Source organism: Amblyomma mixtum, chromosome 1 (genome assembly GCF_055824585.1).
Source record: "Amblyomma mixtum isolate Tamu chromosome 1, ASM5582458v1, whole genome shotgun sequence".
Taxonomy (NCBI): domain Eukaryota; kingdom Metazoa; phylum Arthropoda; class Arachnida; order Ixodida; family Ixodidae; genus Amblyomma; species Amblyomma mixtum.
Genome location: NC_143012.1, coordinates 260,750,413 through 260,763,608, shown reverse-complemented (window position 1 = coordinate 260,763,608; position 13,196 = coordinate 260,750,413). Strand labels below are relative to the sequence as shown.

Here is a 13,196-nt window from a genome sequence, read left to right as displayed (position 1 = left end):
TTCTTAATTTTATCGAAAAATTTACTTTTCTGTTTAATTCTCTCCTACTCTTTTTGTGTTTGGGTCAGAGAACATCTCTGTATTTTTGAATTTTTGTTTTTACTCTGTTTGATCAATGATGCATTGTAAACACTCCTGCATGGGCCCGAAAAGAGCCTGCAGTATGTTCAAATAAATAAATAAACCAAAGCTGAAATAGTCTGCACTGTTTAATGCGCTAATCCGACAAGCTCAGCTCTACAAATTTTTCGCTGCAGGGTATGTCGAGGAATGGGCATTCTCGCTATGACTGGCTCTCTCTCTTGCTCTGTAAAAATTTCTACTGCTGCCACATATCATGGTAAAGAGCCACAAGCCTCCTCATGAAGATAGGTTTTACTCGCTTGGTACTTAATGAGTTCCCCTTTTATTCAGCGAGCAGGGCTTCTAATCCAGCGTCCCGTGGTAAAACAGAGAAATACGCATTGATGAAAAGTGCGATTTTGTAACAAGCCATTTCCCATTCGAATATTGCTAAACCTCGCATATTATATCACCTAAGTCGAAGTGATGATACCATCGTTTATTCGGCCTTTGAATAACAAGTCGAAGAGCGTTGGCGTGAGGCACTGAGGTTTTGTTGCTTGCGAAGGACATTTGTCCAAACAAGAACACGAAAAGTAAAGTGAATGCATTAGGAGAAGCTTGGCTTCGAGTGCAAAGAAGGGGCAACAGTAAAACCACTAAAAATGTCGTTAACTAACAGATAACAATCAGTTGCTTGGCAACAGTTCGAGTTGTATTTAAATATAACCGGTAGTCAACTTGATTACTTAAACGCATGCACTTCAAGTACTCGGACAATGTACTAAGCCAATACCAACAGGAAGCTAAAAATAAAGAGAACAAAAGTATGAAAAACGAGTATATTGAAAAAACAAACGAAGTTTATTCACAGATGCGATCGCATAGGTATTTCCGGTAGTGTGTACAAGTTGATTCTGTGGCATGCGCCTTCGGAATGCTTGGTTAGCGGATTGCTTTCTCTTGCGAAGTTGCACGTGTTGTTCTCGTGTTGTTGAAGATCGAATCTTGGCACATTAAAACCACTCCAGTCAATCCCGTCAGCAAGACCACCAGCCAATTCTCTTGGTGTATGGAGGGGGCCTTCGATCAGCAGCTGACAAAAGAAGATAAGACGCCAGTGGTTATCCTCGCATCGCCCAGCACCATGACTCAGAGCCACACACTCCACTCGAGGTCCCTACTTCTCTTGCACCCTTCTTAACGCCGCACTCCTTTTTTCTTCATCAGGTACCTAAACACATGAACCTTAACCCCCTCAGTCACCTTAAGAAGCAATTGAGCCGGCTCCGAAAAGTGGGGATTTTTTAATTAAAAAAATTTGACAGACACTGCAGACTGCTCATGTGAAGGAATACGAGAGCATTACTGTCACTGGATGCATTGTTTGCACGTAATGTTCGTACATGCATTAACGTTCTTTTCAACGAGTTTACGTGTTTGAGTATTGGTTCCGCACCAGATCCCAAACTGACGTGCGTTGTCTCTGCACAGCGATGAGCTTGGCAGAGTTTGCAAGTCGTGCACGCAAGTCGTAGAGATTTGCTAGATTTGGACGCTCGCTCACGCACGCACACACCCACTCACGCACGCGAAAGGCACCAGCCGGAACTGTGTACGACGAATGATTCCATCACAATTTCGTTAGGACAGACTCGGAAGGCATGTAATCCAAGGTGCATATGTCGTCGTTTCGAATCCCTGTCGCAGGCCAGCATCCAATTTGACTAGCACATGTAAGCTGTATGCAACGAAAAATCCTTTGGCATCACCCCGAATTATGTACTACGAATTATATAGTACGAATGTCGTGAAAACTGGAGCTACGTGGAAATTCCTCAATGACGAGTATATTTAGACAAACGACATTTACAGGATTGTCTGAAGTCGAGGTGCTAGGCTTGCTTTGTGCGTCGTCCTACCGATTAATGACGTCACCCTATTTTCCATGACATCGCTAAGACTTTCTGCACCAACACGCCGCCGGCTTTGGTTAGAATGGACTAGTAATACTTTTGCATTATACGTCTTGGTTGGAGATGTCTTAGCATTTTCTTTGAGTTATAAAACTCACAAAGGCAATACTGCCCACATGTTTAGTTTTATGGTACCACCACTAGTTTTTACTTTTTCTTCCTTTTGAGCACTTACAATAGCAAGGGCTGCGGAGCGTCTGGGGTAACAAACTGCCTATGTTCGAGAGGCTTGAGGAAGCTTAGGTACCCTTTCGGCCCTTATCCTTGCAGTGCGCTTCCCATTTCGATAAAAATACATTGCTTTACACATTAATGTTTCAATACAGTAACAGTCGGGTTACAACTGATACAACGCAAAACTTCCAGCCACATCGTGAAGCCAAAAATTTTTTCCAGTGCGTTCTTCATCATTGTGACGCCAACTACACACGTGGATATATCACACATTCTGGAGTGTTAACATTGCTCTGAGAGTCACTCTGAGCCTTAACTATCTTTGAGCTGGCACTGGTCTGCAGATAGTTCTCAATGAAGAAACACCTTTACCAAAGAGGCACAGGCGAACGGCCTCTAAGAAATATACATGAAGGAATCTAGCGAATATTCTTCTCTGTCTGTCACATTCCTATTGCAGAAGTTCAAGACCTATCACTGATCGGGAAGCGAAGCGCCAAAAATAAAACCTGTTTCTTATGGCACGAAAAAAAATGTGATCGCAGAGGAAACGCAAGATGTTCTTCAAAAAGAAAGCTTCTCAGCAGAGCAGGCAGACGTGAGCAGAGAAACGGAAGGCAAACTTTTACGCCTTGCTCAATCATGCAGCTTGTTCCCAACAACCGCCACAATAAAAGAGAAAAAAAAATGAGAAAAATGTTCTGGTGTTCAGCCTTTCCCCGCAATGAATGAAAACTGGGCACTGCGAAAAAAAAAAATTCCGCTCAGTGAGCATGGTGGCACGTTTCAGGAGCCGTGCGTTATGTCAAGTAAAAAAGAACTGTAACGCTCACTCCGCAAAACATTTCATGTTGTGATCATTTTCAACGCAAATTCAGAACACACCATAATAAGCAAAAAAAAATTCGAAGATATAACTTTATTTCCCAGCGCAAGCCAGAGCCTTAAAAAAAATGGAGCCAGCGTTTATTCTTCTGTGTCCTCACAACATCGATGACAGTTTGCTGAATCTACTGACGCGAAAATAAAAAAAAATGCTAAGCACCGTTCTCCGCAGCCTTAAAATGAAAACTTTTTCGTCCCGAACAAATATTAGCAAGACATAGTGCACTTTTTGTGGCTGGAAAAGAGCGATCAATAAAAAAATAAATATAAATTTAATAAAAACAGTATGAAAAAAGGTGAGGCGAAAATCAGCAAGGTGAGCATCGCCAGGCGTTACCGCGAAGCTTGTCGCTCTGGCGTTTAGGGAAAGCTGTTACAGTGTTGGTGAGAAAAAAAGTTTGTAGATTACGATTCTGGGTGCTGCTATGCTTTCTCAAGACCACCGGGGTGTCGTCGCCCGAAAAAAAGCTTTCCTTCCTTGTGGTAATGGGAATCGAGACAAGGTGAGAAAAAGTAGCGAAATATGTTGCTTGTGCTTCTGCTGGGTCACACCCGTTTTATAACCAAAGAAATTAGGAACACAAGCGCCCAAGGACACACAGCTGGATACGCTGCCTCTTTTTCTTTCACTTTTTTCTCGGCTGCTCTTTCGGTATCCTGCCATTTCTTTGCTGCAAAATATGTGCATGTAGGCGTGAACGTTATAGCTAAAGGCCCTAGTGTGAGTATGTTGGATGGGTTGGTGAACGTTGCTAAACTAAAACGAATACAAGCGATGAAGAATATTACTATTAAAACTGGTATTCTGAATGTAAACTCTGGATCTCAACACTCCTCATCGGTTCTGTTCATTTCTTAGAATTTATTCATTGGGTCGTCATGAAATGGAAATTTTAAGGCAGCAATTTACTATCATTTCAGCGGGTGTCAGGTGTGCGCAGAGTTTGTGTTTAATAGTCCTTTTCTTTATGCGCTCTTTTTGCCGCACTGATCTGATCGCTCTATCTCGAACATCATTCTTACAAGGAAGTTTAAGCGGAATCCCCCTCGCTTTCCTTTATTTAATAGTGAGCAATGGAAGCTAATGAGTGAGGATGCTGATGAGTAATTACTTCCTTATTGCAAATCTCCTCAACTTTGCTTGATTCCCTTAAGCAATGCAGCAACGTCATTCGCACTTGGAGTTGTTGATTAAGTCGCACTCGCCCTACAATATGCTAGCCGGACCGTTAGTTCAGCTGGCAGAGCAACTGCTCTGGTGAGCCAGTGATCGCGAATTCGAGCCCTGGACCAGGATGAATTCTTCCACGATAAGTTTCTGCTGAATCTTTACAGCTGTTCTTTGTAGCCGTGTTGCTGCTCCTGAGGGGATAATAATAATCAATTGCTCTCTGACTTCAGATCTACTCCAATTTAGAGGATTTTCCTAAGCATTGCATCAGCATTGAAATGCCGGTCATTATGAACGGTCGCAAGCATTCGGTAGCAATGATATCCTTTGCGCTTCTGAAGTCATGGAGTTACTTGTTTTCTGCAGCGAAGCCAGCAAACCGTACAGAAAAGACCAAAGAACCATGCAATCTATGCCGCAGCGCATTATTTACCTTTCAGAAAAAAAAGACGCAAAGGCGCAAGATTACGGTCATTGCGCCGTAGGGGACCTCACGTTCCTTCATTCCATTAGAGCTACGTAGGAACCCCGCCGCGGTGATGCCCCTAAGTGCGCTGGCGAAGAATTAATGAGTGCAGTGGAGCAAGTGTGTTTTGATTTCTTTGGACTTCATGTGCTCTTCTCTATCTTACTGTTCATAGGCCTCTGCCGTGCGACAAATCAGCCACAATGTGTACGTCTTTATGTCTACGTCTTCTTTCGCTTTCTTCTTTGTAACAATGTGCACAACATTTTTCTAGGACAAAAAGTTATGCTTTCCCATTAGGTTGTCCTAGAAAGGAAAAGTTCGAAAAGTTTGACCTTTTCTGATGCTTTTAGTTACGCTGCCATAGTGGTATTGTTGATGGGAACAAAGGAGCCGGAAAACGAGGAACGCTGGCAGCCCCATTAAAATTGATTATAATTTTTGGTCCTATTCCCGTTTTTGTCAATGACACATAAGGGAACGGCTCTTGTAGGTCAATATTACATAAAACACAACGTTTTGTCGCAGGCGCTTCTATTTACTATATGCTTGTTTTGTAGCAAAGTTAGTTACTTCCTGCGCAGTGTACGCATTTATAAACTTGCGTGTTAGGGTCACTAGGTACCTTTTCTATTGCGTTGTTCCAATATGCCACTTTGCTTTTAGGTCTCTGAACTCATGTCTTTCACAGCAGCGTTTTGTTTTAGCGTCTAGTTGTACACGTTGAATTGGTCTTTCCGTGTAGTTTTCAGTCTGTGAAAAATATACCGAAAGGCCAGCGGAAAACACACAGCAACAACGCAACTGTCTGAATAATAAGGATATTTCGGCGCTCATCAAAAAGAAAATTTTCAATTTCCAAAAGTATGCTGATCCTGATCATGCGAGTTATTGAATAAAACCAGATTAAACGCAAAATAAATAGCACTACCAGAGCACAAGACATCCCGCTGGTTGTCAAGCTGCTCGAGAAGCAGCCTTTTGTTCTTATCCTTTCATTTATTTCTGTATTGAAAGAAATGCTAAATAAATTGATTTGAATTGATTTAAATTGCACGGCGAAGACTGTAGGAAAATTTACCCTATTATGCATTTCAAGCTGCCTTTGCGTATAAAATTGAGGTTTGATTTTCTGTTTCTTTTGTAAAATATTACTGATACTGAAATTAGAGCAAGACAGCCAAAACAATTAACATTATAGGCACATTCTATGACGTGAAAACTTCGGCAGGCAGGCATTGCAACGAAGCTCCAAAGTGCCTGTCTTCTGTCCAGATGCGACTACCGCAACACTTGTGTGGTGATTTGACCGAGGCTACTTGCGCATTTATTTGGCGTAACAGTGTTTCCCAAATTGTATCACTAAGTTAGATCCTGGCACTCTGCCCACGTCATTCGCCTATGCCAGCAAAAACCAGAGCTGTTGCTGCGACTGAAAGTATACACAAGGAATAAATAAGACTGATCCGTCACCAGGCGCAGCCAGGAGCAGCATTTCCTCATTGGCACCCTGTTCGAAGTCTTAGCATTGCGGCAATCTAACCAATGATCGAGATGCTCGGCGGTCGTCGCTGTTGGTCTTAAATAAAAATGGCACATACCCTCCCTGGCACGCGCGAAAAGAAGCAGCTGTAAGAAAGAGAGTTGGGGTATTCTTTCTCGACATGACCTTCACTGGTGTATAGCACCCATCCCTTCCATCTAATAGCCAAAGCCACGTGACCACATTGTTCCTTCCGCAAAGCTTACCCCTCTCCCCCCTCCCCCCACTTCCGCCCGCCCTCTCAGCCACTCTGTTCGCCAGCCACGAAGCTCATCGCTACGAAGAAGGCAGCTTACATGTAGTGTCGGTCCATTCCAGAGTGGCTGAGCGGAAGGTAGAAGTCATTCGTGACTCACCTTAATATGAAGGTGGCACAGTACCACGGGCAGACGTTCCCTTGCAAATTATTGTCATTTATTGGCTAACTTACCTTCACCATACGTTATGCGGAGGCGCATTTCGATGCCTCAGACTTTTTAGGGACCCCAAGGCTTGAGGCCCCCAACGTAAGTCACGCTTTGAGTATTGCGTTTAAGTTAGCGGCAAACGCTATTTTGCCCAAATAGCATGCGCGCCAGCGCCACCCTACGCTCCGACAACATGACGCCGCACGTCGAACCGAGGCCTAACGCTTCGCCACCGATTCGTCGTCGTCGCTACAGCGCGTCTCACATACACGGAAAGCAAAACGTGCACGAGGCATTCAATTCGTCTCAACATGAACGACCCAAAATTTTTTTAGCGGAAAAGCTTGTCAAAATTTCAGGTTGCTGTCGTATTTACAGAGCTGATAGGCGCAGCGAGTACGCGCTTCTTTACGTCAGAACGCGCGGCAGATACAAACCACTGATCTCCGCTCCAAACAGGTTAACGACAAAGGTCCAAAAAGGGATCAGAAAGAATTGGCATTCCGCTAACACAGGGTTTCCTTATTTATACCGTAATTTTTATACACGCAGGAGGAGGAGGAGGAGGAGGAGGATATAGAAGAGGAAAGGCAGGGAGGTTAACCGAAAGAATAATCGGTTTGCTACCCTACACGGGGGGAATGGGTGAGGGGATAAAAAAAAGAAAGAGAAAGGACAGTAACAGAAAATTGAAGTCACTATAAAACGTCACTGTTCGTTAAAGTCACAGCCTATCGTGCAGGCCAGAAGTTCTCAAGAAGCGGAGCAGTGCCTTGCAGGCTTTCTCCGCCGACGACCGCCGCGGCCAGTGGCCGAGAATCTTCATTTCCGTGAAAGGGCGCGGATCTAGGCGCTCCAGCGCACGGCTGAGAGACTGCCTTTCGGTGGTGTAGGCAGGGCAGTCACAAAGAATGTGGGTTATGGTCTCGTCGTGCCCGCAGATGGAACCTGCAGGACTATCAGTCATACCGATTAAGAATGAGTAGTGGTTGGTGAAAGCTACACCAAGCCAGAGGCGACACAGCAAAGTTTCTTCTCGTCGTGGTAGGCCTGTTGGTAGCCGGAGCTTCAGATCTGGGCCCAAGGATTGTAAACGGGAATTGAAAAATTGGCAGGAATTCCACGCGGCAAGCGTGATGTCCCGCGCAAGTGCGCGAAGCCTGCTCGCTGCATCCGATCTCGAAATGGGGATCGACACAAAATCGCCGTCGTTGTGAGCAGTTCGCGCGACCTCATCCGCGCGGTGATTACCTGCTATGCCGCTGTGCCCCGGTAGCCATTGGTAGATAATGTCATGTCCTTTGTTGATGGCAGAGTGATGTAGCTGTCGAATTTCTGCGACCAGTTCATGGGCTCCACGGCGAAGAGCAGCTTGTAAGCCTTGGAGGGCAGCTTTCGAATGGGTGAAAATAGACCACCGCTGAGGGCGCTGTTGACTGATGTATTCAATGGCGACACGAAGAGCGGTGAGTTCTGCACCCGTCGAAGAAGTGCGGTGACCTGTCCTAACTCTAATTTTTGTAGTGCTTGCGGGTATGACGACGGAGCCAGAAGAAGAGCTAGGGTTCACTGAGTCGTCGGTGTAAACGTGCACCCGGTTTGCATGGTGCTCATGTAAATATTCAAGGGTGACTTGTTGTAGTTCTGTCGGCGATAAGTCTATCTTCTTCCTGATGCCAGGTATCGAAAGAAGCACACGGGGATTGTGCAGGCTCCAAAGTGGCGAGGACGGTCTAGAGGCGGGTGTAAACTGGGACGGCAGAATGGCGGGATGGATGTGCGTCAATGATGTCTGTAAATGATGTGCGCGGCCTGGTAATAGGAAGACTGGCAAGATGGTGAGAGGAAACCCGGGAAATGTGCCGGAAATATGCCCTCAGTGCGTCAACTGTTAAGTAGGTAGGGATTGGATGCTCCTGGGCGATAAGTACAGATGCGGCCATAGAGGCACATTTCGGCAATCCTAGGCAAGCCCGGAGAGCTTGAGCTTGAGCGCTTTGTAGAATTGGTATGTTTGTTTTTCGAATATTTCGAAGTACAGGGAGGCTGTAGCAAAGAAATCCCATGAATAAGGCGTTGTAGAGCTGCATCATCGACCGCACCGACGTTCCCCACGACTTTCCGCCAAGAAAGGCGAGAATGTGAGAAATCGCTGTCAGTCTCTTTTTCATGTATGAGATATGAGGGGTCCATGATAGATTTCGGTCGATGATTACTCCCAGAAACCGATGGCTCTTTACGCAGGGTATTGCTGTGCCGTTTATGCATACGGTATAAGGAGACATGTTCTTTCGTGTAAAGGCAACCAGCGAGCACTTTTTGGTTGAAATCTGTAGGCCTTGCTGGCGAAGGTAGGCCGCAAGAATACTTGGCGCCTTTTGAAGTCTCGCTCGAACTAGTGGGCGCGTAACTCCGGATGCCCAGATACAGATGTCATCCGCTTATATTGAGAGTTGCGCCGACTGTGGTAGTATATCGACAAGCCCGACAAGTGTAAGGTTGAACAGCGTTGGGCTCAGCACTCCACCCTGCGGGACTTCACGGGAAGTGAAATGAGAAGATGTTGGGCCTTCCTCTGTCTGCACAAAGAGAGATCTGTTGGATAAATAACTACGATCCAGCAGAATACGCGGCCACCAAGCTCGGCAGCTTCCAGAGCGTCCAAAATAGCCTGGTGGGTTACATTGTCGTATGCGCCCTTTACATCCAGGAACAATGCCGCGGTCAAGCGCTTCAAATGTTTTTGGCGCTGGACGGATGACACTAGGTCGACCACGTTGTCGATTGAAGAGCGTCCACGTCGAAACCCGGACATTATATCCGGATATATGCGGTAGCGCTCCAGGTAACACTCAATGCGTGTAAGTACCATCCTTTCCAGTACTTTGCCAACACAACTAGGCAGCGCAATTGGACGGTATGATGTCAGGTCAAGAGGCGATTTCTCTGGTATCAGGAGCGGAACTAGACGACTGGACTTCCAATCGTCTGGAACTGTGCCCTCATTCCACGATTTGTTGTAATGCTCCAGAAGGACACGCCTAGCTTCTTGTCCAAGGTTTGCAAGTGCAGTGTATGGCACACCGTCGGGTCCCGGCGATGATGATCGTCTGCAACAAGCCAGCGCGGCGTCAAGTTCCTCCACGGAGAAGGCAAGGTCCATCCGAGAATCCCGAGAAGCAGGAACATCGCTGCAATGCAGCGTCGCAGATGGGGCAGATGGTCCTGCTACCCTAGCGCAGAAATCCTCAGCTACCTCTTCCTCGCCACATCGTTGGAAGAGTGCAAGAGACTTGAAAGGGTGCAGCTGGTGTGGGGATGTTTGTTTGTTTGTTTGTTTGTTTGTTTGTTTTATGGGGTTTAACGTCCCAAAGCGACTAAGGCTATGAGAGACGCCGTAGTGGAGGGCTCCAGAAATTTCGACCACCTGGGGTTCTTTAACGTGCACCGACATGGCACAGTACACGGGCCTCTAGAATTTCTCCTCCAAAGAAATTCCAGCCGCCGCGGCCGGGATCGAACCCGCGTCTTTCGGGTCAGCAGCCGAGCACCATAACCACTGAGCCACCGCGGCGGCCCGGTGTGGGGATGTTCGAAGGCCACGAACTACATTCCAGATGCGTGACAGCAGTTTCCGTGGATCAAGCGTGGGGATGTTCGAAGGCCACGAACTACATTCCAGATGCGTGACAGCAGTTTCCGTGGATCAAGCGTTTCACAGAATGCCCTCCAACGTTGTGCCTGTACTGCTTGAATTCTGCGCTGAATTTTCTTTTGCATGCGCCTCGCATCTCTGAGGTCAAGGCTCGACTTTGTGCGTCGGTACCTACGCTCGGTACTACGCCGCAGTGATCGCAGGCGCTGCAATTCCATATCGAATTCCGTGTACTTTTTAATTGGGGTGAATAACCGTGTCGCGTTCTCCATGGCCTCCTTAACTTTGCCTTCAAAACTTGCGGATGAACCTTCTCTGGATGCATCTTCCATAAGTGTTTGAAACACTGACCAAGCGATGCGTCGCATGCGTGTGGCAGAGGTGCATGTGGAAAGGCCAGTAATGGTCAGATATGTAGGGATATGGTCACTGTCGCGGCTTTCAATATCCGAAAACCACCGTACATTGCTGATAAGGCATCGAGAAACGAACGCCAATTCAAGGCAGCTGCTGTAAGTTGTCCCTCGAATATAAGTTGGGGAGCCATCATTTAAACACTGAAGATCATGGTCGGAAGCGAAGGACACAAGTTTCCGTCCCTTAATGTTCATTCTAACGCCTCCCCACATGGTGTGGTGAGCGTTAAAGTCACCCATGACGATTCAAGGGCCGGGTGTAACCGCGATCAGGTCACTCAGTAGTGCGGCGTCAAATCGACTTGATGGAGACATATACGCACCCACAAGCGTAAACGTGAGATTACGCCTCTTCACTGTTAGACAAACGTACTGGTTGTCGTTATTAGGGGGAACTGGATGAAGCACATATGTAAGTTCACGCCGAATGTAGATGACGACTTTACTGTTCCCTCGGTGCGTGGGAGATGGAAACGCCTCGTAACCTGACAGTCGCAATATCTTCGGCACATTAGGCTCACAAATGATAAGGATGGGGAAATTGTTTGCGTAAACATACTGCCGAATATCTGAAATTCGGGGCTGATGTCCGCGGGCATTCCATTTAAAAATAGAGGCTTGCCTCAGCTGCTTTTGAAATGTTAATGCTGGGGGAGCCATTGTTCCTGCTACTGTAACGCCGCTAGGACTGGTGTTAGCGCGTCTAGTACTTGCAGCGCATTCTGTGCCGCTGGCGTACGCAGGCCTGCCAGCACAGCGCGGATGGCACTCAGGATGGACTTCAGCATTGCCTTAACCTGTAGTTCTTGGCCATGGCTGAGATCTTGGCCTTTCTCCGGATTAACAGTAGGCGCCGAACTTGAAGATGGCATTGACTTTCCTGACCCAGTGGATGTGGAAGGTTTCGGGAGTGACGGCCAGGTAACGGCCGATGCAGCAAGTCCGGCCTCATCAACTGTCGGGCTCCCTTGGTGTAGTACGGCAGGCGGAGGAGGAGGACAAGATGCAGCAGTGCTAGAGGCCTCTCTGTCAAAAGTGACGGCTTTCTTAGAGGACCTTCGACGACGCGAACGACGTCGTCGCACCTTAGCAGCGGCCTCTCTGTGCGTGGAATGGTCTCGAGCCATTTGTTTCAACACTGCTCGTTCATTCTTGAGGCGTGGGCAGTCTTTCGAAGAGGAATCGTGAGGGCCACGGCAGTGGGCACACTTCAGGGTAGTCACGCGGCAAACGTCGCCGCAATGTGAATCAGAGCATCTAGAGCACACGATGTTGTTCTTGCAGACGCCACTCACGTGTCCGATCTTCATGCACTTTCTACATTGCAGTGGCTTGGGCACGAAAGGTCGAACTGGGTGGCGAAAATGCCCAACTTTCACATACGACGGTATGCAGTCTCCCTGGAATGTGAGCTTGATGCACTGAGATCTTCCCAAGGCGCTGAACTGCCATTATAGAGAGGCTGTTGGACGCTGGCTTGATTAAAATAGGCAAATTGGCGTCAGCGATGGAAATGTCGACGTTTTAAATGACGCCTGCTGTAGTGCCGCTGTCTTGGAGGACATGGGAGCGTACGCTGATGTCGCCGAGTTTGGTAACGGCGGACAGACTTTGCAGTGCGCTGCGCTCCGTGACATCAATGGCGATAATGTTTTTGTAAGGGTTGACTCGCACGCCTTTAATCCCCCCAGGCACGAGGCCCTCAAGCAACATATACGTGGCTTGCCTGTTCAGGTGGTTGAGGTTTCCGGTTGGCGCTTTAGGCACAAACAAGATGGTATGCGTCGGGGGACCTCGCGTCTTGATGACTGTAGACGTGCTTGATGAGGACGACTCCTCACGTCGGCGCAGTCTTCGCTTGGCCTTCTTGCTGAGGACTGGTAAGAACCCATCGTCCGTCGAAGAGTCTTCACTGGCCGCCGAGTACACCTCGGTGGCCTGGCTACTTGCGTCACTGAGATGGTAGAGACGCTTCCTCTGGGCGGCCGCTGCCGACCCGCCGGGTTCCAAGGAAGGCCCATGAGCATCCACTTCCATCGCCGTATGTGAAAGGGAGCGGCGCCTCCCTGGTTATAGCACAAATTGCAAAAAAAAATTAACAAAAATTACATTAATTGCAACTACGAGTTACCTTTCCGTAGCCCGTCCCAGATGGCTCTGCGCGTGTCAAAAAATAAAATGCACTTTAAAATCATTCCTTTTTTCTTGAAGTTACTCTTGTTATTTTATGCGAATTTAGTGCTGCAGCAAAGTAACGAGATATGTGAAAGAAAAAGTTTTCAATTGTCCAGTTTTATATTTTTAACATTTCTCTTTTTGGCCCGAAAAATCGTGTTGCAGTCAGCCAACCCAAGCGTCGCGTCGGTACGTAGAGAAAACCCTATTCTAAAAGTTTCCGGTGCACGCGTCCGTATCGCCGGGGCCAGCTATTTCCTTTGGG

At 47.2% G+C, this 13,196-nt stretch overlaps 1 protein-coding gene across 1 annotated transcript in view; it reads right to left on the bottom strand.

The window, feature by feature from the left end:
- Positions 1-1,081: 1,081 nt before the first annotated feature.
- The window catches only part of LOC149371579 (uncharacterized), an 85,222-nt gene continuing 73,107 nt past the window's right edge, over positions 1,082-13,196 (bottom strand). The window contains exon 2 of the mRNA XM_089580536.1: positions 1,082-1,159. The gene's annotated coding sequence lies outside the window, so the exon portion shown is untranslated. The remainder of the gene's footprint in view (positions 1,160-13,196) is intronic.